Genomic DNA, 27,973 nt, shown 5'->3' with positions numbered 1-27,973 from the left:
ACTTCCCCCTCTTCACTTCGGAGCCCGTTAGTGGGTTCCTTTGCGGGTTGGGGGGGGCGCTAAAGGTGCCCGCCGAGTCCCACGGTCACAGGCTTCATCCGCCTGTGATTTCTGAAAGGGTCCCCGCTTCGCCGCAGCGGAAAAGACCCGTTTCGCGCGGAGCTGGTCCCTCCGGTTCAGAGGGAGTCCGCCACTGCCGATGGCGCCACCCCGGAAGTCTCAGGAACAAAGTGTATTTTTAAGTGGTACGGCAGTCTCTGCCGTGTCTCCGTTCTCCCAAGGAACACATACCCTGGGTGAGTGCCAGGACCCCCCTGGCATCTTGCAGAGTGTGGGGGTGGCAACCAGCTTTTGTAACAAAACTGGCATTTACGTAACTAATGCCAGGCACATGCGGAAGAGGCATGTCTGCATCCAACACGGGGCCAAGGAAGAGAGAGAGGGAAAAGAAGTACGATATGCTCCTTTCTCTCCATGAGATCAGGGAAAAGGACATCACACAGAGCCCTCTCTGCCAGAGTCTCTGCTTATCAGCAATGCAGCTCTGCAGACTTAGCTCCTTTTCATGCTGCAGGTTTTAAGGGAAAGGTGTCTAGCAGGGTTCATCTTGCACAGGGCAGGAGCATAGTGTGATTTCTTTTGTATTATTTCTTTGCACCATTGCTGCATGTGACCCTTGAGAAAGAGGTTCCTGCCCCAAGGGGCTTACAATCTTTAATAAGACACAGGGAGGTAACAGAGAAAGGTTGAGGTCCAGAGTGGATCCTAAGTCCTCCTGTGAGACATAAGCCAGGGTCTCTGAGTTTAGACTTTGGGATTCCTGGACATTTCCCATCTGTAACCTGTTCCTCTATTTGTATTTTCCTTTCTGTCTCATACTGAGAGGCTGCTGTGGCGCCATGAAGTGAGGCAAGAAGGGGAAGCCGCCATGGAAGTAGTGGTATGTTAATTCCATGGGGAATCCATCCCCCCCATGGGCCAGGAGGTCATGGTGCCAACCTGAGTGAAACATGGCTGGGGTGGGGGGGCAGGCCTGACTCCCCCCAGCTGCTCACCCCCTCCTTCTGAGCCAGGTTGGGCCGTCATGTGCCCAGGCAGGAGCAGTGAGGTTGACAGCCAGTGGTGACGTGGGCATGGGCAGCATGGCAGGGAAGCTTCTTCTGTCCCCCTCCTTGCCTGGGTCAGATGGCCAGGCATGCTTGCCAGTGCTCAAGCTGTCCCTGCCATAGTTTGGGGGCTGCCCTCCCATGGGGCCCTATGTCCCCACCACAGGAAGGCCCTGCCTCCGCTGGCTCGCCTTCCCCTGCGCTGCTGCTGAGCTGCTCTGTGCCAGCAGGAGAAGGAGGGAAGTGGCTGAGGGAGGCAGCAGACTGAGGACAGGAGGGAGATGGGAAGCGGGGGGGGGGGAGGGGAGAGAAAATATTGAGGGCGATGTGCCCCAGAAGAACATTACTGGGGAGGGACCACGGGATCCCTGTCCCCTAGAGTGGATTCCTGTGCCAGGGGAATTGAAATATACTCAGAGTCGCAAAGTGATTTCATGCTCTTTATTCAGCCCATAGTGGTGAGGAGGAATGAATGAATGTCCCCTCACAGTATCTGCTTTATATACATTATTTACACAATGGGCTGCACATGATTGGCTAATCCCGGAATTCTACTGTAAGCCAATCAGGTTGTGGATTCACTTCTATCTGGAGCATGATTGGGTGGTTCCTGCCAACCAATCATACTGCTGCATTGTTCTAGGACCAATCAGACTGCTGCATTCTGAATCCTATTGTTCTAGGACCAATCAGACTGCTGCAATTTGGATCCTATTGTTCTAGGACCAATCAGACTGCTGCAGTTTGGATCCTATTCAACTCAGTACATAACACCCCTCCCCTCTAAGTTCCAGTCCTGCCCGGGAGGTCGCATTCATAGTCCTCAAGGTACGCCGGCGGCCTACGTGTGCGTTGCGGCCTGTGGTGTTCCCTGGTCCGGGCTCCAGGTTCTGGCTCATGTTCCAAGGATGCTGGCTGTGATGGGGCTGTTTGGTCTGGCGCAACCGGCTCGCTCAGTCGTGGTTCTGGTTCCGGTGTCCTTTCGGCCTCACGGGTCCTCTCTGTATTTACTGATTCTGCCTCTCCTGCTGGCCCCTCCTGCTCTATGGGCCTCACTGCCCCGCTGTTCCCTTGGGACTCCTCTGACCTGTCCTCCTCCTGGTTTTCTCCCGGGAATCGTCGCCGTATCTGGTCGCAGTGGCGGCGCCAGCATTGCCCCCCATCCGTTAGCACCTCGTACGACACTGGGCCAGTGACCCTGGTGACTGTGGCGGGTACCCATGCTGGGCCTGCCCCAAAATTCTTTGCGTACACTGGGTCCTGGGCCTCGAAGGTCCGGGGGTTCCTGCCTTCCCCCACCACTACCTCATCCTGAGCTCTATCGGGGTGAAGGCGGTCCAATCTGATTGCAAGGCGCCGACCCATTAGTAGTTCAGCGGGGCTCCGGCCAGTCGTTGAGCTGGGGGTGCTGTGCTGTGCTAGGAGGAATGTGGCAAGGCGGTACTCCCAGTCCCCTTGCGTCATGCGGCGAAGGGTGTCCTTGGTGGTCCGCACCATGCGTTCTGCTTGGCCATTGGTGGCAGGGTGGAATGGCGCCGAACGGATGTGGCGGATGGCGTTCTGCGCTGTGAAGGTTTGGAATTCTCCTGATGTAAATGCAGTCCCGTTGTCTGAGACGAGAGTGTCAGGGAGCCCGTGGGTTGCAAAAAGCCTGCGTAGTACCCGGATGGCTGCGGACGTGGAAGTGGACGGTACCAGTGCGACTTCCAGCCATTTGGTGTAGGAGTCCACCACTATGAAGAATGTTTTCCCCTGAAAGGGGCCAGCGAAATCCACATGCAGGCGTGACCATGGTGCTCGGGCGGACTCCCAGGACTGGACTGGGCGGATTGGGGGATCTGGGCGGGATTCTTGGCAGGCCTGGCAGTGTTTGACCCAGGCCTCTATCTCTCCATCGATCCCCGGCCACCACACATAACTCCTGGCCAGGGCCTTCATTCTTACTACCCCTGGATGTGTCTCGTGTAGGGCTGTGAGGACCCTTTTGCGGAGGGGCTGGGGAACAACGACTCTGCTTCCCCATAACAGGCACCCCTTGTGGGCTGACAGCTCATGTTTGCGGGTTGTGTAGCCGGCGAATTCTGGCTCGGGGCTGCTGCTGGGCCATCCCCTCCACACCCAGTCCAGGACCCGGGAGATGACCCTATCTTTCTTGGAATGGTGTGCAACTTCTTGTGCCTGAATGGGGCGGTCGGGAAGCAGCTCCAGGCTCATAACCTCTTGTGCAGGTGCTGGGTCAGGGCCTGTTTCCGGTAGTGGTAGCCTGCTGAGGGCGTCCGCGTGGCCCATCGCCTTCCCAGGTCGGTGAATCAGTGCATACTGGTAGCTGGCAAGGAAAATTGACCACCTGAGGACACGAGGAGACAACACTTGGGGGGGTCTGCTTTTCGGGGGCAAACAAGCCAAGCAAAGGCTTGTGGTCAGTCACCACGGTGAAGGGCCGCCCGTACAAGAAATCATGGATTTTTTTTACTCCTTTCACGATTGCCAGCCCCTCCTTGTCGATTTGCGAGTAGTTCCGCTCGGTTGCGTTGAGTGTCTGGGAAAAGTACGCCACCGGTACCTCTCTTCCATCCGGGAGTTGGTGCCCCAGGACAGCGCCAATGCCATAGGGTGAGGCGTCGCATGCTAGCACTACTGGCAGCCTCTCATCGAAGTGTGCCAAGACTGAGTTTGAGACAAGCAAGTCCTTGACGGCCTGGAATGCGGCCTCCTGGCGCTGGCCCCACACCCAAGGGGCCCGCTTGTCCAGGAGTCTGTGTAGGGGCTCCGCTACCGCCGCCTTGTGGGGAAGGAAGGAATGGTAGAAGTTCAATAGTCCCAAGAAGGCCTGAAGTTCAGTCTTGCTCTTGGGCGCTGGGGCATCACAAATGGCCCGTACCTTGTCCCCAGTCGGGTGGACCCCTTCTGCGTCCACCATAAATCCCAGAAAGTCCACCTGAGGCACTCCTAGTAGACATTTTTCCCGCTTCACCTTGAGACCCGCCGTCTGGAAACGGTGCAGAACGGTGCGGAGGCGGTCCTCAAACTCCTCTGGTGTGGGCCCGGCAATCAACACATCATCGAAGAAGGGGGTGACGCCAGGAATCCCTTTAAGGAGCGAGTCCATTAGATTCTGGAATATGCCTGGTGCCACACTGACCCCAAATTGCAGCCGCTTTACCCTGAACGCTCCTCTGTGCGTCACAATCGTCTGTGCCTCTGCTGTGGCCTCATCTACTGGCAGCTGTTGATATGCTTGGGCCAAGTCCAGCTTGCCAAAAATTTTCGACCCAGCCAGGGTGGCAAGGACATGGCTGACCACTGGCACTGGGTATGCGTGGGCCGTGAGGGCCTTGTTTATGGTACATTTGTAGTCTGCGCAGATGCGGACCGAACCATTAGGCTTGACGGGTGTGACGATTGGGGTTTCCCAGGGGGCATTAGGCACCGGCTCCAGCACTCCTTGCTCCACGAGTCGGTCCAATTCCTCGTCTATACGGGGTTTCAAGGCGAACGGAACCCAGCGGGCCTTGAGCCTGACCGGTCGTACTGCGGGGTCAAGCTGTAGCGCAATGGGGGGGCCCGTATACTGTCCCAATTTCCCGTCGAAAACCCCTGGAAATTCCTTGCATATGGCGTCCACGTCCACTTGTAAGCTAGTGTGGTTCACCCCGGTGACAGCTAGCCCCAGTGGTCCAAACCATGCCAATCCCAGTAAGCTAATGTAGGGGCCCTTGACCACAAGCAAGTCCAGTTGCCGCGTCCGCCCTCGGTATTGCACCCTGAAGGTCCCCACCCCCATTGTGGGGACCTTACGTTTCTGGAAGTCCCGTAGGGTGAATGGGGCCGGTCTGAGTTTGGGGCCCCCAGTAGGACACAGTTTCCTTAAGGTCCTTGCCGAGATTATGGATAGAGTTGAACCCGTGTCAAGCTCCATGCGGCATGGGGCCCCCTCTATCTGTACCTCTACATAAATTTTCTCTACGTTGGGGTGGGGCAACTGGTATACCTGGCAGTCCGTGAGCTCCGTCGAGTTGCCTTGGTGCGTTGGGCCCCGGGACCTGGGGCTCTTGGATTGGTCATCTGATGCCTGGTGTCGGGTGGGCCGAGCCCGACACACCCGGGCGATGTGTCCTGATTTTCTGCACTGCCTGCACTCTGCGTTGCGGAAACGGCAGGTCCTCCTCTCGTGACTCTCCCCGCAGCTTGCGCAGTTTCCTCCTTCTCGTCGAGGCAGCTGTGGTCTGTGCGCTGCTTGAGTGCGCTGCTGTACTTGGTGCACCTCCTCCCTGTTGGATCCTGAGTCGTCGGTGAGGTCTTCGTGGTGGACCCTCGGTTGGGATGGCAGGCTCGGCAGTGCCTCTTGCGTCGACCTCTCGGCAGCTTCCGTTGCCAGGGCCTCCTCCAGAGCGACCTGGAACGTTAGGTCCTTCTTAGCGTAGAGGCGGCGTTGCAGCTTCTCATCCTTCAGGCCACCGACGAGGCGGTCACGAAGCATGTTCTCCAGCTCTGAGAAGTTGCAGAACCGCGCAGCTTGGCGGAGAGAGGTCACAAACCCAGTTATGGTTTCCCCAGGGGCTTGCCGCTTTGCGTAGAAGGCATTTCGACGAGCCACCACTGAGGGCTGCGGCGAAAAGTGCCCCTTCAACTGTTCCATTATTGTTTTGTATGGAACAGAAGCGACGTCTTCAGGCGCAAGGAGAGCCCGGGCAATTTCAAATGTCTCCTCTCCGCAGACGCTGAAGAATATCGCCCTCTTCTTGGCGTCTTCTTCATCGGTGACCCCTTTGGCTTCTAGAAGGAAGGTGAAACGGGAGGCGTACGCTTCCCAGTCTCCAGATGCTGGGTTGAATGGCGAGAAGCTGCTGTCGGTTGCCATTCTGAGTTCCTTGTGTCCCGGAGCTGCAGCCTGGATACACGGTGCGAGGCAGCGGTGCGGCAGGTGGCGGTGCTGCGGTGCGGTGTGTGGCAGTCAGCTCAGCGGGATCCCACCTTCGTCGCCAGTGAAATATACTCAGAGTCGCAAAGTGATTTCATGCTCTTTATTCAGCTCATAGTGGTGAGGAGGAATGAATGAAAGTCCCCTCAAGGTATCTGCTTTATATACATTATTTACACAATGGGCTGCACATGATTGGCTAATCCCGGAATTCTACTGTAAGCCAATCAGGTTGTGGATTCACTTCTATCTGGAGCATGATTGGGTGGTTCCTGCCAACCAATCATACTGCTGCATTGTTCTAGGACCAATCAGACTGCTGCATTCTGAATCCTATTGTTCTAGGACCAATCAGACTGCTGCAGTTTGGATCCTATTCAACTCAGTACATAACAGGAATACTATGTCCTTCTTCCTTCACATGGCCGTGTTTGGGAAAGGCTCTGGCCAAGCAGTAGCAGCAGCCCAGCGGTGCCGTGTGGAAACCCAGAATTTGTAGGTATGCTGAACAGGCTGGCTGGGATGGAGCCAAGATGCCCGTGCGGAGGCCAAGTGGGAGAAGTTAGTAAGATCTGGTAGGGAGAAATGCCCCCTTCCCAGGTCCCCCACACTCCTGCCCCAGACTGGGAGCCAGGCGCCTGCTGACGTCTTCTTTTGCTTTGCAGCAAGGGAAAGATGCAGCCTGGGAGGGACTGCACCCAGACAAAGGACACCTGCCTCAGAGGTACGGGGCGGGGGAAGGAGGGGGGCCTTAGGAAACACACGAGAAGGGTCTGCAGGATCAGGCCAAGGGCCTACTTGGTCCAGCCTCCTCTTCTCCCAGGGGCCACCCAGATGCCTGTGGGAAAGCCACAAGCAGAATTTGAGCTCAAGAGCCCTCTGCCCACCTGGGACTTCATGCAAGTGCTTTTCTGAAGCATTGTTTCCTCCATCAGGACTAGTAGCCTTTCACTGCCCTCTCCTATGCAGTCAGAGATGCTCTTCTGCTGCATCTCATGGTCATCTGTTGGCTCCTTCAAAAAGGCGGCTCTTGTGAGCTCAGCAGTGGGCTCTGCTTTAAGTCCCTGGGGTGGGTGTGACAGATGAATGGGCATCTGCCATTGTGTCCTGAGACCTTCCAGAGCAATTGCTGGTCTCTCTCTCTCTCTCTCTCTCTCTCTCTCTCTCTCTCACACACACACACACACACACACACACACACAGAGTAATGTGTAAGGCAGATTTCATGCTGCTGTCTTGTAAAACACAAGCATTCATCAGAGTTCAATGTCAGTGTTTTGCTTAAAATAGCATTCAGTGCGGTCTGAGGAGTAATTTTGATGTTGCAGTTATCTAATATTAATATTTAACATTAAAACATTGAGATATTTTCTAATGAGCTGGTTGTATACCCTCTCCAGAGTCTTTAGCCTATGTCTAAGATAGAAGCCTGGAAAGATTTCCCTGCCAAACTTGGCCTGCAAAGGCTGGGGGAGATAACAATCTGAGCCACAGAGCCAAGAAGGCTTCCCACCCTTGTGATAGGAAAACAAGCCACCAAAATACTTGGGTCATGTCAGGCATCCATTGTGGAAAAGAAGATTTCCGTTTGGGGAGTTAATTTTCGCTGACACAGAAGGTGAAAGGTCCTGCGGCTCAAAGATAGCTGTTGCTGAATCACTTGCTTCTTGCAATATAAGGCATTAATATATATATATATCAGCATGTACACAAAAAGAGAGAAACCCCAGGAATGAAGGAAACAAGCTGAAGGAAATCTTGAGGAGACAGCTGAAGAACCACTAGGATTCCCTGGCAGGACAATTAGTTCCAGTTGCTTTATTATTGCTGGCATTTGCTGGAGCCTCTAGAGCAGGATGGTTCAACTTTTGATACCAAGTGGGCCACGCGACTACTTTGACACAGAACCTATGGGCCACACACTGCCTTCCTGCACAGGATGTGAGGAGCAAGCCCAAAATTTGACACCCCACCCTCCAGCTTTGGTGCTGCCTTCTCAAGCCTGGCTAAGTAACATGCTGGGCTTTGGGAAGGTGTGAGGGCTCTGACAGGGTCCTAGAGTCCGCTCTTCTTCCCAAAGCCTAGTTAGCACTTTCCCAGCTTTGGGAAGGAGGAAGGAGGGCTCAAGGACCATGCCAGAGCCCTTACACCTCCTTCCTAAAGCGCAGTGCTTTGCTTACTCAGCTTCGGGAAGGCAATGTGAGGGCTGGGGGGGGGCGTCAAATGTTGCTGAGAGTCGCCAAAAAAAGGCATTGAGGGTAGCATGCGGCTCTTGAGCTGCACTTTGGACCAACCTGCCCTAGAGCATCTGTGTCTATCTAGGTGTTGTTAAACCCCAACTTCCACCACTCCTTAACCAGCAATACCAATGGTCACAGATGATGGCAATTGGGAATCCAAGTACCTTGGAGGGCAACAGGTTCCCCATCCCTGCTCTGGAAAACCAGGGTTTTGAGTCTATCATTAGTAGGGAGCAGATAAAGGGACTGTGATGGAAGACTGGGAGTTCAGATAGGAGACAGACCAAGGAAGAGACCGGCCTCATTTGCTGTGGTGGCTATCAAAGGAGGTCAAAGGGGTGCTACATACCTACCTGTTATGTACTGAGTTGAATAGGATCCAAACTGCAGCAGTCTGATTGGTCCTAGAACAATAGGATTCAGAATGCAGCAGTCTGATTGGTCCAAGAACAATGCAGCAGTACGATTGGTTGGCAGGAACCACCCAATCATGCTCCAGATATAAGTGAATCCACAACCTGATTGGCTTACAGTAGAATTCCAGAATTAACCAATCATGTGCAGCCCATTGTGTAAATAATGTATATAAAGCAGATACTTTGAGGGGACATTCATTCATTCCTCCTCACCACTATGAGCTGAATAAAGAGCATGAAATCACTTTGCGACTCTGAGTATATTTCACTACCCAAGGGTTGGTCCTTTTGCTGCACCTGTTTGTTCTACTTTTTCCTTGGGGAATCTGCCTTTGCTGTCTCTTTCCCTCTCTGCTTTGGGATGCCTCGCGTAGTCATGGTGCAATGTGTTTCCGAAAAGAGATCAAGTATGTGGATGTCAGGCTTCAGGGACTCGGCTTACTCCCCCACTCCCTTTAGCAGCAGAAAAGCTGAACAAAGCGAAAGGACTCTCTTACCATTTAGAGATTTTAATGAGCACAACGAGAGAACAAATAATCCATTCCTAGGATGAAGGTGCTCCCAATTAAGGATTCCACCCACTTCCCCCTTCATCATCCACGTCACTTCCATGTCTTGCAACCTGATCTTGCAACCACTTTGCTTTCTGTGCTGCCACCTTATCTACTCTCCTTGACCTTGGGCTGAGCGGATGGACGCTTTCCAGCACAAGAGAATCTGTTAACTCACTCTCTCTCAGTTCTTCTTCTCCTAGCTGTTCACCACCCAGTTCTTCCCAACTTCTGTCTTCTGAACTATGTCTCTCTGCAATCTCCTGTTCCAAATCTATACTGTCCCATTGCTCCTGAGAAGATTCAGGATCCTGGCCAGGAACAGGGGGAGAGGGAGACTCCTACCATTCCTCCTCAGTGCAGCCCTTCTCAGCATGATCCCTGACATCACCCCCCAAGGCTCTCCTCCTCCTTCCACCCTGCTGGCTTGGGTCTAGGGGGGTGGCTTGCATGAAATGCCCTTTGCAATTCTGGTGCATGCACACGCTCTGCATACTCCCACGATCTTTCTGCTGGCCCATACCCCTTCCACCCAATTAGGTACTGCAACTTCTTCCGTCACCATCGAGAGTATAGGATTTGCTCTACTTTGTATTCCTCCTCTCCTTCCACTATGACAGGAGGCAGAAAAGCTTCCTTAGGAGTCTGGTACGGGTGTGCAGGCACCACTGGTGACAACAATGATCTGTGGAACACTGGGTGAATCTTCATGGATACAGGCAACTGGAGTCTAAAAGTCACAGGATTAATCTGGTCTATCACTTCAAACAGACCCACTCTCTGACTATCTAATTTCTTGCATCTGCCTTTTTGGGGCAAATCACGTGTTGTCAACCACACTTGATCCCCCACCTTGATCTCACTGCCAGGCTGCTGGTGAGCACCTGCTGCCTTTTTTATAGGCCTCCTTTGCACAGTTCAGCCTCTCCTATAGTAACTCCTGGGTGGTTGCCAACTCATCTATGAATTCTTCTGCGGATGGCACTGACAAGGTGTCGGTTGGTGATGGAAAGGAGCGAGGATTGTATGCATAGCTAGTGAAGAAGGGGACCTGCTGAGTTGAAATATGAAGGGCGTTATTGTACACAAACTCTGCTAAAGGGAGATTGGTTACCCAATCATCTTGCTGGTAGTTTACTGTCAGGTGCTGGCGTGGTTGCTCAAGAGTAAACAGGCAAGACTCCAACCTGTCTTTTCCAAGCTTTATTCTTGGTGTAAACTATTTACAGTGAAGAGCATCGTAAGTTCATATCTGGCTCAATCGCTAGCAGAGTCTAGGAGTGGTCGGTCTTTGTACCTCCCCCAGCATAAAAGTTGCGTCACCCCCAGCTTTTTCCGCCCCTCCCTGCGCTGAAGTCTACTGCGCAGAATGGGCGCTGGCAGGGGCGTACTTCCCGCCTCTCTGGTTTGCTCAGGCTCGGTGTTGAGGCTCTCCCTAGCATTCCCTGGTACCTGCACCTCTTCTCCACTGGAGGTGGGGTTTTCCTCCTCGCTGGAGGAGGAACTGCTTCGCAAGATTTTCGGAGGCTCCCTATAACACAACTGCCCTTCCATCTCTCGCCTCTGAGTTGACGGCAGTTCCCTGACATTTATGTAACAACGAAGGTATTTCTGCAACGTGGCATTAGTCGTCTCCAACTCTCCATTAGTCTTGGGATGTCTGGCAGAGGAAAGGCACAACTCCACGTTGAATAACTGCATGAGTTTCTTCTAGAACTGCGAGGTGAATTGGGTTCCACAATCTGGATCACTCTGAGTGGGAGCCCTTGCAACTTGAACATGTGGTCTACGAAGAGCTGTGCTGTTTCTTGGACTGTTGGGAGTCTCTTACACGGCACAAAGTGCACCATTTTGGTGAACAAGTCCACTACTACCAAATTACTGTCTGCTGCTGTGACTTTGGTAGATCCATTATGAAGTCCATAGCAATGGTTTCCCAAGACCCTTGCGGGGTAGTTAACAATTGCAGCAACCCTGCTGGTGCTTTCTTGGGCCTCTTTGCCTGTTGACAAGTCTTGCAGGCTCACACATATTCCTTCACCTCTTCTCATACTCTTGGCCACCAAAACTGCCGTGTCACCTGGTAAAAGGTCTTGTGCTGTCTGAAGTGATCCACTGTAGGGTTATCATGACCTTGGCTGTAAGGTCACTCGCTGGAGCATAAAGAGCTTCTCCTTTGGACAATAGTCCTTCTTTCTCAGAGAAGCCCTCTGCCCCGTTGGTGTCTCCTTGCAACATTGTTAACTTGCCTCTGGCGAAGGCATCCTCTCGAGTTTGCCATTGGAAGTCTGCGTCATCCCCCACTGATCCTGCAGCCAACTGTAGCTGTGTTGGCTTCAAGATATGCCTATGTACTGAGACTGGTTCATCCTCCTAGAAAGGGCATCCGTCCCCTGATTCTGCCTGCCTGCCACATGCAGGACTCTGAAATCAAACCTGGCAAAGAACTGTTCAGTTTCTGTTAATTGGTTCTCGTGGGAAACTTGCAGATTCTAGCTTCACCAGTTAGCTCAGGCTGGTGTCGGTTTGCTCTTGGCAGAAAGCCCAGGTCTGCTTGGCCTGGAGGCTACTCACTCTGATTGGTTGGCGAGCAGCACTCAACTCTGTTGTCTGGGGATTGCTAGCACAGTTTGATGTGGGGTGTGTTGGGAGTTGGAAGTGCTGTGTATGGTTTTGAGAGAGAGAAAGAGAGGGTTTATTTTGCTTTTATTTGTATGCAGAAACTCTGCTGGTTTTGTTTTTTCCTTTTAATAAATCCTGTAAATAGTTCTTCTGAGTCTAGCTGACTAGTCATTACTGCCACAACTAGCTTCTTTGCTGTGCAGGAAAACTCTGCTACGTTTGGGCTAAAGCCAATAGGGCTATGCCTGACACTCCAAAGTTCCATGAGGTTATGGGCATTGTGCTGCCAGCCTGAGTTGCGGTGGTGTCAGCATCAACGGCGTTGGTTCCAGTAGTTCCAGAAGTTGTTGTTCTCTGGCTGGTTCCTGACCGTGGTGAGCTGGTGACGCAGTGGACGCAAGGACAACAGCTGCAGCGTGTGAGTGCTGGGTGCTGTGGTTCCTGTTTTCTCTCTCGGTGGTCGTGAGTAGCTGGTTCCGGGTTCCAGGGACATCGCTCTCAAGATGGCCTCACAACCAGTTCAGATGGCTTTTGAGCGTCTGAATGACTCCAATTACTTGCTGTGGTCGGAACGCATGCAGGCAGTGCTGCAGAGGGATCGTCTCTGGCAAGTGGTGAGTAAGTTTCCTACGAAGCCTGATGATGAAGACCTCGATAAAGACCAAAGAGCAAGGGCCACAATTGTCTTGGGGCTGGAAGATTCCCAGTTGCCGTATGTGAGGGGAATCAAGACAGCTAGAGGTGTGTGGCAAGCACTTAAAGAACTCCATGTGCGTGAGACAGCGGTTTCCAAGCTGTTCATTCGCAAGGCGTTGTACAAGGCAATGTTACAGCCTGGGGTTACAATGCAGGAACACCTACACAGTTTACAGTTAAAGTTTTCTGCGCTACAGGAAAGAGACTGTGCGCTAGACCAGCAGGAGAAGGTGGCTATTATTTTGAGTTCTCTCCCGGAAAGCTGGGATAATTTAGTTTTGTCTCTAGAAGGCATACAGGAGCATGATTTATCAGTCAGTTACGTTACTGGGCGTTTGATTGAAGAATGGCAGAAGAGGCAAGAAAGGTCGGTGGCTGCAGAGGCTTCTACAGGTGGGCGGTTTGGAGGGAGTTCTCATGCCGTGCCAGAGGTGAAGCAAAAGCAGCGTACTGGTGAGGAGTCAGCGTTTGCTGTTAGGCGTTGTTTCCGATGTGGGTCTTCAGCGCATCTAAAACGACAATGTCCGGAGTTGGTCAAGTCTCAGTTGCCGGTGCAGGAGCAGAGACGAGATCAGCAGCAGCAGCAGCAGCGTAAAAAGAAATTCTTCAAACGAAAACAGTCGGCTCAGCTGGTGACCGGCGAGGTCAAGATTGCTGATGAGAAACAAGCGGTCTGGGTGGTCGATTCGGGAGCGTCTCGCCACATCGTGAATTCAGATGAATTATTTGTTTCCAAGAACTCAGCACAGCGCAGCCAGGTGGCTCTAGCAGACGGAAGTACATCCGAAGTGATTTCGGGGGGTGCAGTTTTTGTTCCTTGTCTTCGTGAGTGCCTGCAAAATGTACTTTGTGTGCCTTCATTAAGGAGCAATCTGATGTCTGTAGATTGTTTGCTAAAAGCTGGGTTTAAAGTGCATTTTGAAGGAGACAGTTGCATTATTAAGAAGGCTGGTGAGATTTTAGGCACTGCTAAGTCAGAGGGAGGCTTGTTTTGGCTTAAAGCAGGATCTCAAGTTGCAGCAGTAATCAGTAAATCTCAGCCTGCAGTGAATAACAAAGCTATACATGACAACTGTGTGCACTTATTGCATAGGAAAATGGGGCATGCTTGCTGGAAAAGTGTACTAAAAATGTCTGAATTGGCTGATGGGGGTAATTTAAAGAGTTGTAACAAGTACCTTGATTGTAATGTGTGTAAAAAGGTTAAAACCCACAGAGTCTCTTACCCCAGAAGTGACAGAGTTAGTGAGTCACCGCTACAGCTGGTTCACATGGACGTAATTGGTCCATTTGCTGTAAGCAGGGGTGGATCGCGCTTTTCACTAACAATTGTGGATGACGCCACGCGTTATTCCTGGGTTTTTCCCATGAAAAATAAGGGTGACGTGTTCACTAAGTTTAAAGGCTGGGTGGCATCTGTAGAAAGATTTCTGTCCATTAAACTCAGAAGGATTCAGACGGACAGAGGTGGCGAATTTATGTCAAATGCCTTTAGAGATTGGTTACAAAAGCGTGGCATTGGGCATAGAAAAACGAACGTTTTTTCCCCAGAGGAGAATGGCGTTGCAGAGCGGAAAAACAGATCTTTACAAGATATGATGTTTGCCATGCTTGATGATGCTGATTTGCCCATGTCTTATTGGGGGGAGAGCATGCTCACCGCGTGTTATCTCCAAAATAGGCTCTTTCATCAAACAATAGGTACAACCCCGTACTTTAAATTGTTTCAGAAAAAACCCAAAATTGACCATTTGCATGTGTTTGGATCAAAAGCCTGGGTATTAATTCCGAAACAAATGAGAAAGAAGGGAGATCCTAAGACCAAACAGTTAGTGTTTGTGGGTTACCAGGAGCTGGGAAAAAGGTTTCCGTTTTGCTGAAGGGACAAATGGCATTGTGATCTCCAGGAATGCCAGTTTTTGTGAACATAGTGGCTGGGAGAGACTACATGCCAATACTGAGGTTTGGTTTGAACCTTCCCAGGAGCTTCATGACTCTGAAGGTAGACACAGAGAATCAGAGTCTGAGGGGGAGGAAAGTTCAGATAAGAGCTCTCAAGAAAGTGGAAGACCAGTTGCTAAGCAACAAAAGAGAGGTCATAGTTCTGAGGAGGAAAGTGGGTCAGAAGAAAAATTTTCTCCCAGAAGATCTAAAAGACAAAACAAAGGAGTGCCTCCAGTGCGTTTTTCTCCTGATACTGCAAATGTGTTTAGTGTAAGTGCAGAACCCAAGAGTTTTCAGGAGGTGTTAAAGTTACCAAAAGAGGAGGCAGAGCGCTGGAAACAGGCAATGGAGGAAGAGATGTCCTCTCTGAATGAGCACAAGGTTTTTACACCAGTGGCAGCGCCTGAGGGGGCAAAGATTGTAGGCTGCAGGTGGGTGTACAAACTTAAACCTCTGGTGACAGGAGAGTACAAATACAAAGCTCGTTTAGTGGCTCAAGGATATTCTCAGAGGCCTGGAAAAGATTATGACGAGACTTTTTCCCCTACTGCTAAGGGGGACAGTGTAAGGCTGATTTTAACGCTTGGAGCAAAGAGAAAACTCCTGTTAAACCATTTTGATATCCAGACTGCATATTTACATGCATCAATATCAGAAGACCTGTATCTAGCCGAACCGCCTGGTTATGAGACAGGTTCCAATAGAGTGTTGAAATTAAACAAAGCTCTATATGGTCTCAAACAGGCTGCAAGATCTTGGAACAAATGTTTCCATGAGGCCTTAGTGTCATTTGGTTTCAAACAGAGTACAGCTGACAATTGTGTTTATGTACGTGGTACAGGCAGTGATCAAGAGTTTTGTCTGATTTATGTAGATGATGTTTTGTATGCCTGCAAAACAGATAAACAAACTAAAATGTTTGCCAAGCAATTGTCCAGTAAGTTCAAAGTGAAGGACTTAGGCCCGGTTAGGACATATCTAGGGTTGGAAGTGTGCTGGGCCCAAGATGGCAGCTGCCTAATTAGTCAGCAGAACAAAGTTAAACAACTACTGACTACATACAGGATGCAGGATTGCAAAGGGGCAGCGGTGCCTATGGATCCAGGTTTCATAAAAACACTTCACATAGATGAGAGTCCTGAATTTGAACATCCTGATGTATATCACTCTGTAATTGGAAGTTTATTGTATTTAGCACAGTGGTCCAGACCTGATATTAGCTATGCAGTAGGCATATTAAGTAGATTGGTCTCAAAACCCACACTAAATGCCTGGAAAGGGGTAAAACAAGTTCTGAGATACCTCAAACAGACAATTGGCTATATGTTACAATTAAATTCTTCCGAGGACGAAAGCCAATAGGGCTATGCCTGACACTCCAAAGTTCCATGAAGAACTGTGCCCAGCGAATCTGCCTCCGATTCAAATGCCTTGTCGTCTGCTAATACTCTAGATTACGATGGTTAGTGCGCACCTCTACCTGGTGGTGCGCCCCTTCCAGGAAGTGTCTCTGCACTTCAAAGGCTTCCTTGTTCTTCCAAATGGTGTAGTTCTGCTTGGAAGGAGTCAGCTTCCTAGAGTGGAAGGCGCATGCCATCTGGGTCTGCCTGCAACAACATCACGACTTCTTGCCCCTCAAACAATCTGTGAGAGGTGTAGCAAGCCTCGAATAGGCTGGCACGATCTTGCAGTAGTAGTTTGTGAATCCCAATAATATCTGCAGGTTGTTCTTTCTTTTGGGTTCCTGCCATGAAACCACACTCTGCACCTTAGCGGGGTCCATGTACACCCCCTCAGGCATGAGTCTGTAACCCAGGAAATCTACAGTTGAGATGTGGAATTGGCACTTTTCCAACTTAGCATAAAGCTGGTGTTCTCTCAATCACTACAGCACCTCTGTCACATGCCAGATGTGTTGCTCTGGGTCCTCTGAATAAATCAGCACAGCATCGAGGTGCACCACCATGAACCTATTCATTAGACCACTGAGGACATAGTTGATGAAGGCTTGGAACGTTGCTGTCCCTGACTGAAGTCCAAAAGGCATGACCAGATATTTGAAGCTGCCGTTTCTGGGGCAGAACATCATTTCCCACTCATCTTCCTCATTCCTGACAGTGGGTGGCATACTACAGGACTGGCAAGTTGCAATCCAGAAAAAAGCTTGGAACTTGATACTAATCCCTCAAAAATTTGTATTTGTCAACTACCCAAAACCGAAGGGCTTCCTCTCATGGATAGATTGCATATTGCATTTCCTGAACATCCTGAATGATATGTTGCTAGGAGTAGTTAAGCCAAATGATGTTGTTTCTATAGAGTACTTACATTATGAAGGTTATTTGGTACGAGCAATGATCACCTTTCAAGATCAAAATTTGGCCAAACTTATCCACATATCATTCTTAAAGGAAAGGATAGCAATACTAAGATTTTTGAAAATAGGGTACCATTGATGCCAAATGTGATAAGCCAATGGTAGAAGAGGATCAGGAAAAATCCAAAAAGGAAAACTAACCCCAAAAGGTCTGGTCTGATAATCACAAACAAGAGACCCCAAAATTAAAAAGGAAAAGCACACCCTTACTGAGATTTCACCCCTCCCATATCCAAGAATCTCCTGAGGAGTCTGCTGATTCTCCAGAGAGGAGGAGGCATGTTCTGCTCTCTACTTATTCTGCTCCAGCACCAAATCAGTCAGTCAGTCAGTGTCGGGGGGGGGGAGAGAGAGAGAGAGAGAGAGAGACTGAGTGTTAGAGATCGTGTGTAGAGATAAGGTTGCTGCTAAGAGCAGCTGCAGACACTCAGTGTAGCATTCATTTATGCTTAGACCTATTTAGCTCTGTATATAGTTGTATAATAGTTGTAGATAGAATAAAGAAGATATTCTACAGAGCTGCTCTCCGAGTTGTTTATATACTCTGCTAGAGTCTGCTGTACTCTGCTGTGCAACGACTGTCTTCTTGTGGGAGTGAATCCGGTGCTCACAACTCTAAGCTGTGAGTCCACAGCACTTTGACCTGTTCCTGTGCAGAAGGTGGTCTCTGGAAGTGCTACCCAGCTCGCCTAGCCCAGTCGGGGCTGAAGTGGATGAGTCCAGTTGGTGGCACTGGCTCTAGGGCGATGCTGACATTTGCAATGCCCTGTGAGTGAGCAAAAGGACAATTTCTTTACAGAAGAAAACACTCTAATTAGTCCGTTCTGGTCATTTCTGTCCTCAATCCAAGCTAAAATTTTAGAAAGACTAGAAACATTAAGTGGGTGAACATGTGACACACTGACAGATGCCAGCCATGCCAGCAGAAAACTCCTTCAGTGAAATCTGAAACCATTTAGATCCATGAGTCTTCAGTACAAGCTTAACTGGTTCCCCTACTTTAAGGTAAGGTTGCTCCAACTCTAAATCTCACCACCCACAGGTCTTCATGCAGTTGTCCAGCAGAAAATGCCGGGTCCAAAGTGTGACATGCAATTTATTTTAGGCTGATCATATGCTGGCATAGTCCTGTGGTTGCCATGGTGCCCATGATGTTCTGAGTGGCTTCTGCTGAGCTTCCTTCAACATGGATGTTGGTCTTTCAGAACCAACAGCCCATGGGGCTCCTTAACATCTCCACCAGCTCAGGCAGGGTGATAGTTGGGCAGGCAGCAGCATAGTTGGTACATCTGCAGAGTCCGCATCTTGTCCCCTGCACTCAAAGCTAGGTACAAGAACATGGTTCTGGGTAGAACCATGGAGAAGGAAACCGAACTGCTCTTCCTAGCCATTAAGTCTGTATTGGTGCTGCACCAATAATCTAGGATTACAGAACTGGGACAGACTGAGTCCCCATCCCCAGCTCATCCACCAAATTATTGGTGATGCAAGTCAGGTTGGCTCCTCCCCACATCAGCTGTCACCTAGCAGCAGCCATTCCATTGGCTTACAGCAAAGGGAGAGGTGGGAGGCAAAGCTACTCCACCAGTTCTGTTGAGACAACAGCAATTCTTTGACCCTCCTTTCCTCAAACTGTTTCCATTCCAGCTGATCATATTCAGCTAAAAACCAATGCATGTTTGTTTTTTCCTTCTCCCTCCCAAACCCTTTCCCCTTTGTGTCATGCACCCTAGATATAAGCCTGAGGCAGAGACTGTCATCCCAGATGGGGTTTGCAAAGTCAAACAAACAATAATCCCGTATTAGAGTTGTTTTACCCTTGTATCAGCCTGGCATTTAGCAGCAGCGCCTCAAGATTTGCCAGCTTGTTGATAAAACAGCGAGGGTAATTGTGGATCAAAAGGGAGCAGAAGCTGCAAGCAGGCTTTATTTACCTGACCTTTCTTCTTCCCAACTGGCTTGCCCATTAATGAGATTATTGGAACATTCCCCTCACCTAAGAAACGGGCATCATATGCTCTGAGCAGTTACTAAGCAGTAGCATGACATGTGCCATATGAACATAATAAAGGCAAAAACACACCTCCCCCTCCCCAAGGATCATAATAAGCCAATTTTTGCAATCCTCTCTCTTACCAGTGATGGAATGGTCCCTCTTCCTTCCTCATCTGTCAGGCTGGGGCAGACTTCTACTATCTATTTCCTGCACAGTTAGATCCATTCTCATACTAGACCATACGTTTGTTAATGCCATAGGAATGGCCACTCCCATATTCCTTTTGCTCTGAAGGCACACACTGGGAAGCTGAAGGTTGTCAAAACACACATTCGGAGGTCATGAAAAACCACAAATTTAATTCTTGATGAGGAAGAAATGAAAGTATGAAAGAAATGAAGTATGAAAGTGTAGTGTGGAAATAATTGTCCCTTAGCCAATAAAACTTTCCTCTCTCCTGTGGACAGTAGTCTATACCGACACCTTGTCTCTCACATGCCATGGTGGTTTCTTGCTGCTGTCACTGTCTGCCATTTCCCATCACTGTTTCCTCTCAGCAGCCCACGCAGAAGCAAAGGGGCACAAGAGAAACTGACACAAGGATGCCTGGTGCTCCCTGTTGGGCAGCTGGGCTCTTGAGATGTGGTTCAGCGCACAGGGGTCCCCCTCCTGTGGTGGCACTATGACGGGCTTGCCATGTTGTGGACTGGTACATTTCTCTGGGAATCTAACTTAAGGGGAAAGGGAACTGTCACATCTTGCTCTGTGAAGAAACCTAATTAGACAGCTCTGTGGGGGCCTGAGAAGCAGAAGACAGTGTGTGGAGAAGGCAGACTTGTATCAAGAGGTCAGGGAGCCTCGTGGCGGACTGGTCAGCGCAGGGTGAATAACACAGTCTAAACTCTTCCCAAACAAACTGGTAATAGAACTTCCATCAGTGCAAGTTTGGAATTAAGTGGACAGTCATCAAGCAATTATTTGTTGGTGGGCTGTTTTGATACCAACTCTGGCACACTCTACTGCATGCTTCCCTCAATGTCTCTGCTGCTCACCAGCCTTCTCAGTTCAGATGCTCAATATGTAAAAGGCTGGTTTGTAAATGTTGCAGTTGACATTGGTGTCCATTGTAAGAGGTGAAGGACAAGCATGATCCCTTTCAGGCTTAGGCCCAGCAAACTGGGGGAGAGCAAGGAGGGTGTGAAGGAGGCTGGTGGGGAATCAGATTGTGGGGTCTCTCTCTCTCTCTCTCTCTCTCTCTCTCTCTCTCTCTCTCTCTCCTTTCTCTCTCTCTCTCTCTCTGTGTGCGCACACGCGCACACACACACACACACACACACACACACAGGCACACACCAGGCACACACACACACACTCTCTCTGTGTGTGTGTGCGCACACACACGCACGCGCGCGCGCACACACACACACACACACACACACACACGTTCCTAGTTCCCTCTGCTGCCAACTTGCTTCCACTGCCTTCATTCTCCAAAGACAACTCTTTCCTCTTTGTGCTTAAAACCCATTAAGGGAGACAATTGGCAGACTTGCCCCAGGGGCACATGGGCAAGGGGGCCTGAACTCTTCTCCCATCTGTGACTTAATCCCCCACAGCCCCTCTACTGAAGTGCTTTTCTGTCAACCAGGGTCACTTCCAGTATTGCAACCTTGTCTGGAAGAAAAGATACCTGGAGAGAAGGCCTGTGTGGAGGCGACAGGGAGAGTGTTCTACCCTTCTCACCTAAACATGCCCTTTTTACTTTTAAAATTTCCAGGACTGGAGCTCTTCTGTGTCTATACACACTCTGTTCCTAGCACATTCTAGGTTAGAACCCCGTTCCACTATCATTTCTTGCCAGTCTTCCGCAAGGTCTTCCTGACTTAGTGGGCTGACTCACTCTATGCAAGTGACCCCTAGATGATTCACTGCTGATAGTTTGGACAGACCCAATGGAAAAGCATGGCCTTGACCTCTTGTGGACTGCTCTCATTAATGCTCTTCTTTGATCAGTGAGGGTCCATTCACAGTTGGAAAGTGCCCTCCAAACCTTCAGTCCTGAAGTGATGTCCCTGCCTCAGTTATCTCCAGTGAAACTGAAAATCTCCAGTGAAATGCAAGGCCTAGAGAGGGAGCCACCTGGCAATGACAATAACTGTGCCTTGTGGACCAGTTCAAGGTCCCAGGAGGCTTAAAGTAGGTGAGTGACAAACCTAACTAATTGGCAGGACAGTTGCTATTGCTCATTTTTATTTCTTCTCTCAGAAGAGATTTCCCTTGCATTTCTTTCCTCCTCTTCTGCCCTTTAGCGTTGTGTGTGAAATTTGCAACCCCTTGGGATCCATTTCCATATTTGCTGTGCCAATTACTCCTATAGCAGGAAATGCCCCTTTATAACAGAAAGCCTGGTCAGGTTGACTCTCCAGTGCTTTGTCAACAAACTCATGCATGTAAGCTAATTAAATTACATGCCCGTGCCAAATACTAAATCATGTGTCTGTCTGTTGGGGCGGGGGGAGTGTCTGCCACAGAACTAGCAGTTGTAGATGATTTTCAGAAGAAAAATAGAGAACTGAAAACCTGACGTGTCACTAGGCCAAACAAGGCAGTCTGTGGGAAATACACACAGTTGTTGTTTCATAGAATCATAGAATCATAGAATCATAGAATCATAGAGTTGGAAGAGACCACAAGGGCCATCGAGTCCAACCCCCTGCCAAGCAGGAAACACCATCAGAGCACTCCTGACATATGGTTGTCAAGCCTCTGCTTAAAGACCTCCAAAGTAGGAGACTCCACCACACTCCTTGGCAGCAAATTCCACTGTCGAACAGCTCTTACTGTCAGGAAGTTCTTCCTAATGTTTAGGTGGAATCTTCTTTCTTGTAGTTTGGATCCATTGCTCCGTGTCCGCTTCTCTGGAGCAGCAGAAAACAACCTTTCTCCCTCCTCTATGTGACATCCTTTTATATATTTGAACATGGCTATCATATCACCCCTTAACCTCCTCTTCTCCAGGCTAAACATGCCCAGCTCCCTTAGCCGTTCCTCATAAGTCATCGTTTCCAGGCCTTTGACCATTTTGGTTGCCCTCCTCTGGACACGTTCCAGTTTGTCAGTGTCCTTCTTGAATTGTGGTGCCCAGAACTGGACACAGTACTCCAGGTGAGGTCTGACCAGAGCAGAATACAGTGGCACTATTACTTCCCTTGATCTAGATGCTATACTCCTATTGATGCAGCCCAGAATTGCATTGGCTTTTTTAGCTGCCGCGTCACACTGTTGGCTCATGTCAAGTTTGTGGTCAACCAAGACTCCTAGATCCTTTTCACATGTACTGCTCTCAAGCCAGGTGTCCCCCATCTTGTATTTGTGCCTCTCATTTTTTTTGCCCAAGTGCAATACTTTACATTTCTCCCTGTTAAAATTCATCTTGTTTGTTTTGGCCCAGTTCTCTAATCTGTCAAGGTCGTTTTGAAGTGTGATCCTGTCCTCTGGGGTGTTAGCCACCCCTCCCAGTTTGGTGTCATCTGTTTGTGTGGGTCTGTGCCCGTTGTGTATTTTTAATATGGAAGGGAGCTGAAGGGAGCTGCCAATTAGATCAAAGCTGTGTGTGTGATTACCCTGTAAACAATTTGCCCTCTCAAAATTGCCCTGCATAAGCTGCTTTTCTTCCCATAATGACAGGGACTGGCAGGACACTGAGCAGTGTGCACTGGGGGAAGGGGGACTGGAGCGTGACTCGTGAGAGTGGGCCAGTGATTTGTGGGACCTGTACTGGCCAGAAGGCAAGTGTTGGAGGCAGGGGAGGCTTCAGAGCTGGAGGATGGAGGACAGGATGGGTTGGAAGAAGGGCTGGAAGAGGCAGGTCAGGCAAATGAAGGGCTGGGTGGTCCCCCACCCTCTCCTGAACCACTATGTCATGGACTGGTTGGACGCAGAGGAATGGTGGGAGAAACCAGCTGGGGAATCACCAAGGGAAGAAGGTTCAGAGCCCAGGGACTGGTGGTGGCACAATCATGAGTGGTCAGAGGGAGAAAACTTGGAAGAGGAGGTGTCAGAAGCTGAAGAGGTAACAGGGAGCCGGGGAGTATATGGCAGAGAGATGTCTGGAATCAGAGGCAGAAGCTGATCAGGGGAGGAGGAAGACCAAGAGGCAGAGATGAGTCACAGGTGTCTCCCTCTCCTGCTGTGACAAGCTCCACTCCGCACTTATCTCCCAGAACCAGAAGAAGCATAAAAAGGGTGGAGGAGAGGTTGGCTTCATGGAGGCGCAGTCTCTGATTGCTTGGAAAAGGCCCTGGAGAGGAGGGGACTTAGACGGCTGTGAGTAGGAGGGGATCCCTGTGTTAGTATCTCAGCTCAAAGTCAGAGGTAACTGGCCTCCCCCGGGGCAAACTGAGCGAGATACTTGTTGACCTTCCGTCTGCGTCTCCCGGCAGGCTAGGTCGTAAATCGGCGATTCTCCTCGTCAGACGTGAGAAGAACACACCCTCTGCTTCTCTCTCCCAGCTTTCCCCCCCCCCCAGGGAGGGGAAATGAGACAGACAGGAGTCTATTTACATGTCTTTTATTCCTGTCATTCAGCAGTACATAGAAACGTGACTGCACCCTCCAGACTTCAGCAGAAGAGTCACAACTCCGCCCCTGTACTTCCAGCACAGGTCAGATGACACTCTGAGCTAACATCCGGTGCTCAGTACAGAGAATAGACTCCCCCTTTTTCCCAACAGTACAGTTCGAGACAACAACATCCTGTTTTGCTTTCCAGCCACCTGCAGCTGGCTTTTGCATTGCTGCTTTTTCCTGACACCCTGGGACAAGACCTGCTGGGAATTAGTTGCTGTGCTCATTGGGCCTGACACTCTGCCAAGTCTGTGCAGATTGTGTTCTTGCTAATAAAGAGTTAACTCCAATGTGCATGGTGTGATTTGCTGTTGGCTCGCTCCTGAGGAGGGTATTGAAGAGATAGCTTCCACACAGGCACTGTCTCTGGCTGTGTGTGCGCAGCCCATCAGGGGAAGGTACATAAACTGGGGGAGGGGGAGTGGCCTCCTGTTACTGCAACTGCTTCATAGAGAGCAGACCTGGGAATAGCTGCACAGATTCTAGACTCCTGTGTGTGGGTATTTGGAGCCACAGAAACTACTGTAAGTGTCTGCTTTTGACAATTATGAGTTAACTATGTGCCAAGTGCATTTCTTTGGCTGGGGAGCACCCGTGACACATAAGGACAGGATGAGAAACTCTCTCCATCTCTGGCTTGGTCTGATGAGAGTTGGAAGTCCAACAGCATCTGGAGAGGCATAAGCCCCCAGCCCTTCTGTATGGAGGTGGGAAAGGTGTAGCATAACCTTCTCCCTGCCATGCTACTTAACTGCATGTAAGAGCTAGTTTTTTCCATGCGGCAGCATTCAAAATTATGATCCCCCTCAATCTGTATTCTGATGTAGTGAAGGGAGCAAAACCCTGCCTAGGTGCTCAACTTTCCCTCCTCCACTCTGCTGCCTCAGGCTGTTTTCTCCCAGCCCAACTCCAACACCGATGTGAGGAAACCTGGGGAGATGAAGGGATGGGTTATAGCGGGGGTGGGCACAGTATGGGTCCCAATTTGGCTGGTGAGGTCATTTGCCTGGTACCATGCCCACCTGCCCCACACATGATCAGGTGCAGGCAGGTAGAGTAGTGCTGCATTGACTGTGCGACTGCACTCCTCATGGTCTAATGGGCAATGCGTTCAAGTCTGCTGTATAATCGTCACAGTGAGGTGAGGATTTGGCTCCTCTCACCCACACCTCCCTTTTCATGTGAAATTTAGACCTTCTCACCTCCACTTGAGACATGAATGATGCTGATAGATAAATAAGCAACATCACTGCCTCTGCCATCTCTAGTTTGGCCTTGAATGCTTACTTAATTGTCATGGACTTTAACCCCCCACATTATCTAACCCTGTCCTGGCAGCTGACTCTTAAGCATCTTATGTGCTTTCCCGTAAGTGTGGGCCCTGTGTCATGAATTCTGATGTGAATGGCAGAGCAGTTAGTGATATCCCAGCCTCAAGATCCATGCACACATTCTGCATGCCATTAGGAAAGCAGGACTTTTCATGAGTTAGAATCCATTCCATCCAAAACACACTTTCCTAATAACCTATTAGATGAAACAATGTCAATTCTATGCAATCTAATTATAAATGTAGAGAGGCACACTGCAAATTTCCTATCCCATTCCAGCAAGTTGCCAAACACAGGCATAATCTCACATTTCCATTTGGTTGTGGTTTCTAATGTTTGTTTGTTTTGTTTAGTGTGCATTTTTTCAAATATTGGAGCAATTAAGTTGGCTAAATGTACAGAGCTTTGCAAATGTAACTTGGTTTCATTTCCACAAGAAATGAGAAGTCAGGAACATTTACTTTGGAAGACTGAGAACTCTGTTGACTTTATGCACTTTTTTGGAGGGAGGGGGAAATGTCACAGAATTGTAGAGTTTGAAGGTACTCCCAACAATCATCTAGTCCAATGCCCTGCAATGAAGGAATCTCAAATAGATCATACATGACAGAGGACCACCCAACTTCTGCTTAAAAACCTCCAAGGAAGGAGAGTCCACAACCTCCCAAGGGAGTCAGTTCCTCTGGAACAGCTGTTACCATCAGAAAGTTCTTTCTGGTGGAGTCTGAATCTCCTTTCTTGTAACGTGAAAACATTGGTTTTGGTCCTGGCCTCCAAAGCAGGAGAAAACAAGTTTGCTCCATCCTCCAGCCCTTTAGATATTTGAAGATAATAATAATAATAATAATAATAATATCTTTATTGTCATTGCCCCCTCTCGGGGACAACGAAATTACTTGGCTGCTCCATCCACCCAGGTAGGGCACTCCACACAAAATCAAATCAACTATAAAAACACTAATTAAAACAATACAGTCAAGATGGCTGACATCTCCTCTCAGGTTCCTCTACGAGGCTAAACATACCCAACTCCCTCAACCATCCCTCATAGGACTTGGTTTCCAGACCCTTTATCATCTTCGTCACCCTCCTTTGCGCACATTCCAGTTTGTCAATATATTTCCTCGTATCATTTACAGGATGATACAGATGGCTCACCCTGGCATAGTTCAGTCGTGTAGATGAGTTGGTCTCATCCTGCCAAGCAGAGGCTTCTACACCTGATCAGAATTCTGGGGACACAGAGGAGAAGTCAAATTCTTTTTGGCTGGACAATACAGATGACTAAAATATACTGTCCACTTTCAGTATACTGTAGTGGTTTACTTAGTAGAGAATTGCCTTTAATCACCTTTGGTCATTTGCATCTTAATCACCTTTAGTCATTTGCATCTTTACTTTGTGGCTAAGATGGAAGCTGAACCCAGATCTCCACAGCAGAAGTTCATGACCACGCACAGATTAGGAGAGGGTGCCCTGAACAACTCATTTCCTATGGATGATTTGAGGAGTGGCAGGACCTCAAACTCTGTAACAATTGCCTCTACAAAAAAGCGCTGCATAGGCACCTCCACAATCCTAGGCAGCCACACCTGAAATGTGACAAGCACTACAGGCTCTAAAAGCTATATAATGATGCTTTACGTGACTCAAAGGATTATAGACCAGGAGGTCACAAAGTCCTTTCAACGCCAAAAAGCAGGTTCCTCTACACCAGTAACCTAGAAATTAGTCTGCACAGCCCAAGCCCTTAGCGTGGAACAGGCAGAGGCACTGCCCCAAGGAGCCTACACAGTCGTTAGCTCCTCATGACTAAAACAAATATTTGCATGTGAATGTGCTCCGTTTACCTTTTGGTTTCTGTTTTGTTGATGCTGTTAATATTGTTTCATATATTATAAATGGTGTATTGATTTGTTGATCATATAATAATGACTTTTGCTTTAATTGTGATTCTTAGCTTATTTTTTAGTTGTTGCTTTGTTAACAGTGTTTTATAGATTGTACTGTAGATACTTTTTATGCTATATTTGTGATGTATGTTCATCATGTTATTGTTATTTATTGTTTGTAAGCCACTTTTGGATTCATTTAATGAAAAGTGCTTGCATTCATCCCCAGTATCTCCTGGCCCCATTCTTGTTTTATTCCTTCTGCCTCTACCCTCTTCCCCCTCCCCCTCCCTAAATTGAAATGTGGATTAAAAGCTTATTGAGTCAGGCCTGTCTTTTGTTGCCTTGCATTGCTCTGTAAAACATCCTGTACTGATGGTGTATAACAGGATTGGGCCAAAGATACACAGGTGTCCACCAGTTTGCCACTGCCCAATTTGCAGGAGACTCCCAGATGCTTGCTGGTTGCTGGGTTTTATTTATTTATTTTTTAAAAAGAACATGCCCAAGGGGGGTTTTGTTCCTTGTAAGGCATTTATTATACGCCTAAGCAAGAGAGCATGTTCAGGATCACTGAACATGGATTAGTTTATGCCTAAATTGTTAAGAGATCCTGGAAAACAACTATTGTTTTGTAAAGTCAAAATACATTGTTGAAGCACAGTGGTTCTAGACTGGGACCATTCTGATCTTCAGGGATGGGCAGAAAAAGGAGAACCAAAATGAGTGAAATTTTTCTCACATTTAGTGGCTTGCAATCTTTCGCTTATTTATCGGGGGGGGGGGTACATTGAAGCCATAGATGCATAATTGTTTCCAGGGCACACACACAATTATATTAAAAACAATATAAATAATATTGTTTAACAGTATAAGAGTAAGAAAAGACTGGAGAAAGGGTAGGCCTCGTCCAATCCATTACTGATCCCAATTTTAACACAAGCCAGAAACGAGACTGAAGTGGATCCAGGTAATTGTTCTCATCCAAGAACGACTGGAGTTTCACTGCAATCATTTGCATATTTATTGGTTTTTACCTTCCTGCCCTGATACACGCTCTCAGGATGGCTTATAGCAGTTTCCCCTACATTTTAACAGTACCATCTCTATGGAGCTCCCAATCTATAAAACCTAATTGCTTGAGCGTTTTGCCCAAGAAGGGGATGTCTGTAACTGGGAAGGAGATGCCCTGGGGCCTAAGGAGACTTTCTTCAGGAACATTGACACAACTACCTGTCTCAAGGTGATTGGGAAT

The 27,973-nt window shown here is 49.1% G+C and overlaps 1 long non-coding RNA gene across 1 annotated transcript; it reads left to right on the top strand.

The window, feature by feature from the left end:
• The first annotated feature begins 228 nt into the window (after positions 1 to 228).
• LOC308593559 lies at positions 229 to 26,175 on the top strand. The gene is made up of 4 exons (XR_014011004.1): positions 229 to 940; positions 6,693 to 6,751; positions 20,883 to 21,069; positions 25,966 to 26,175. It is a non-coding gene; the product is annotated as an uncharacterized lncRNA (long non-coding RNA).
• The last annotated feature ends 1,798 nt before the right edge of the window (positions 26,176 to 27,973 follow it).

This window comes from Podarcis bocagei (assembly GCF_964188305.1).
Source record: "Podarcis bocagei genome assembly, chromosome: 8".
NCBI classification, from domain to species: Eukaryota; Metazoa; Chordata; class Lepidosauria; order Squamata; family Lacertidae; genus Podarcis; species Podarcis bocagei.
Note: the sequence above shows the minus strand (reverse complement) of the source record. Positions and strands in the feature narration are given on the sequence as shown.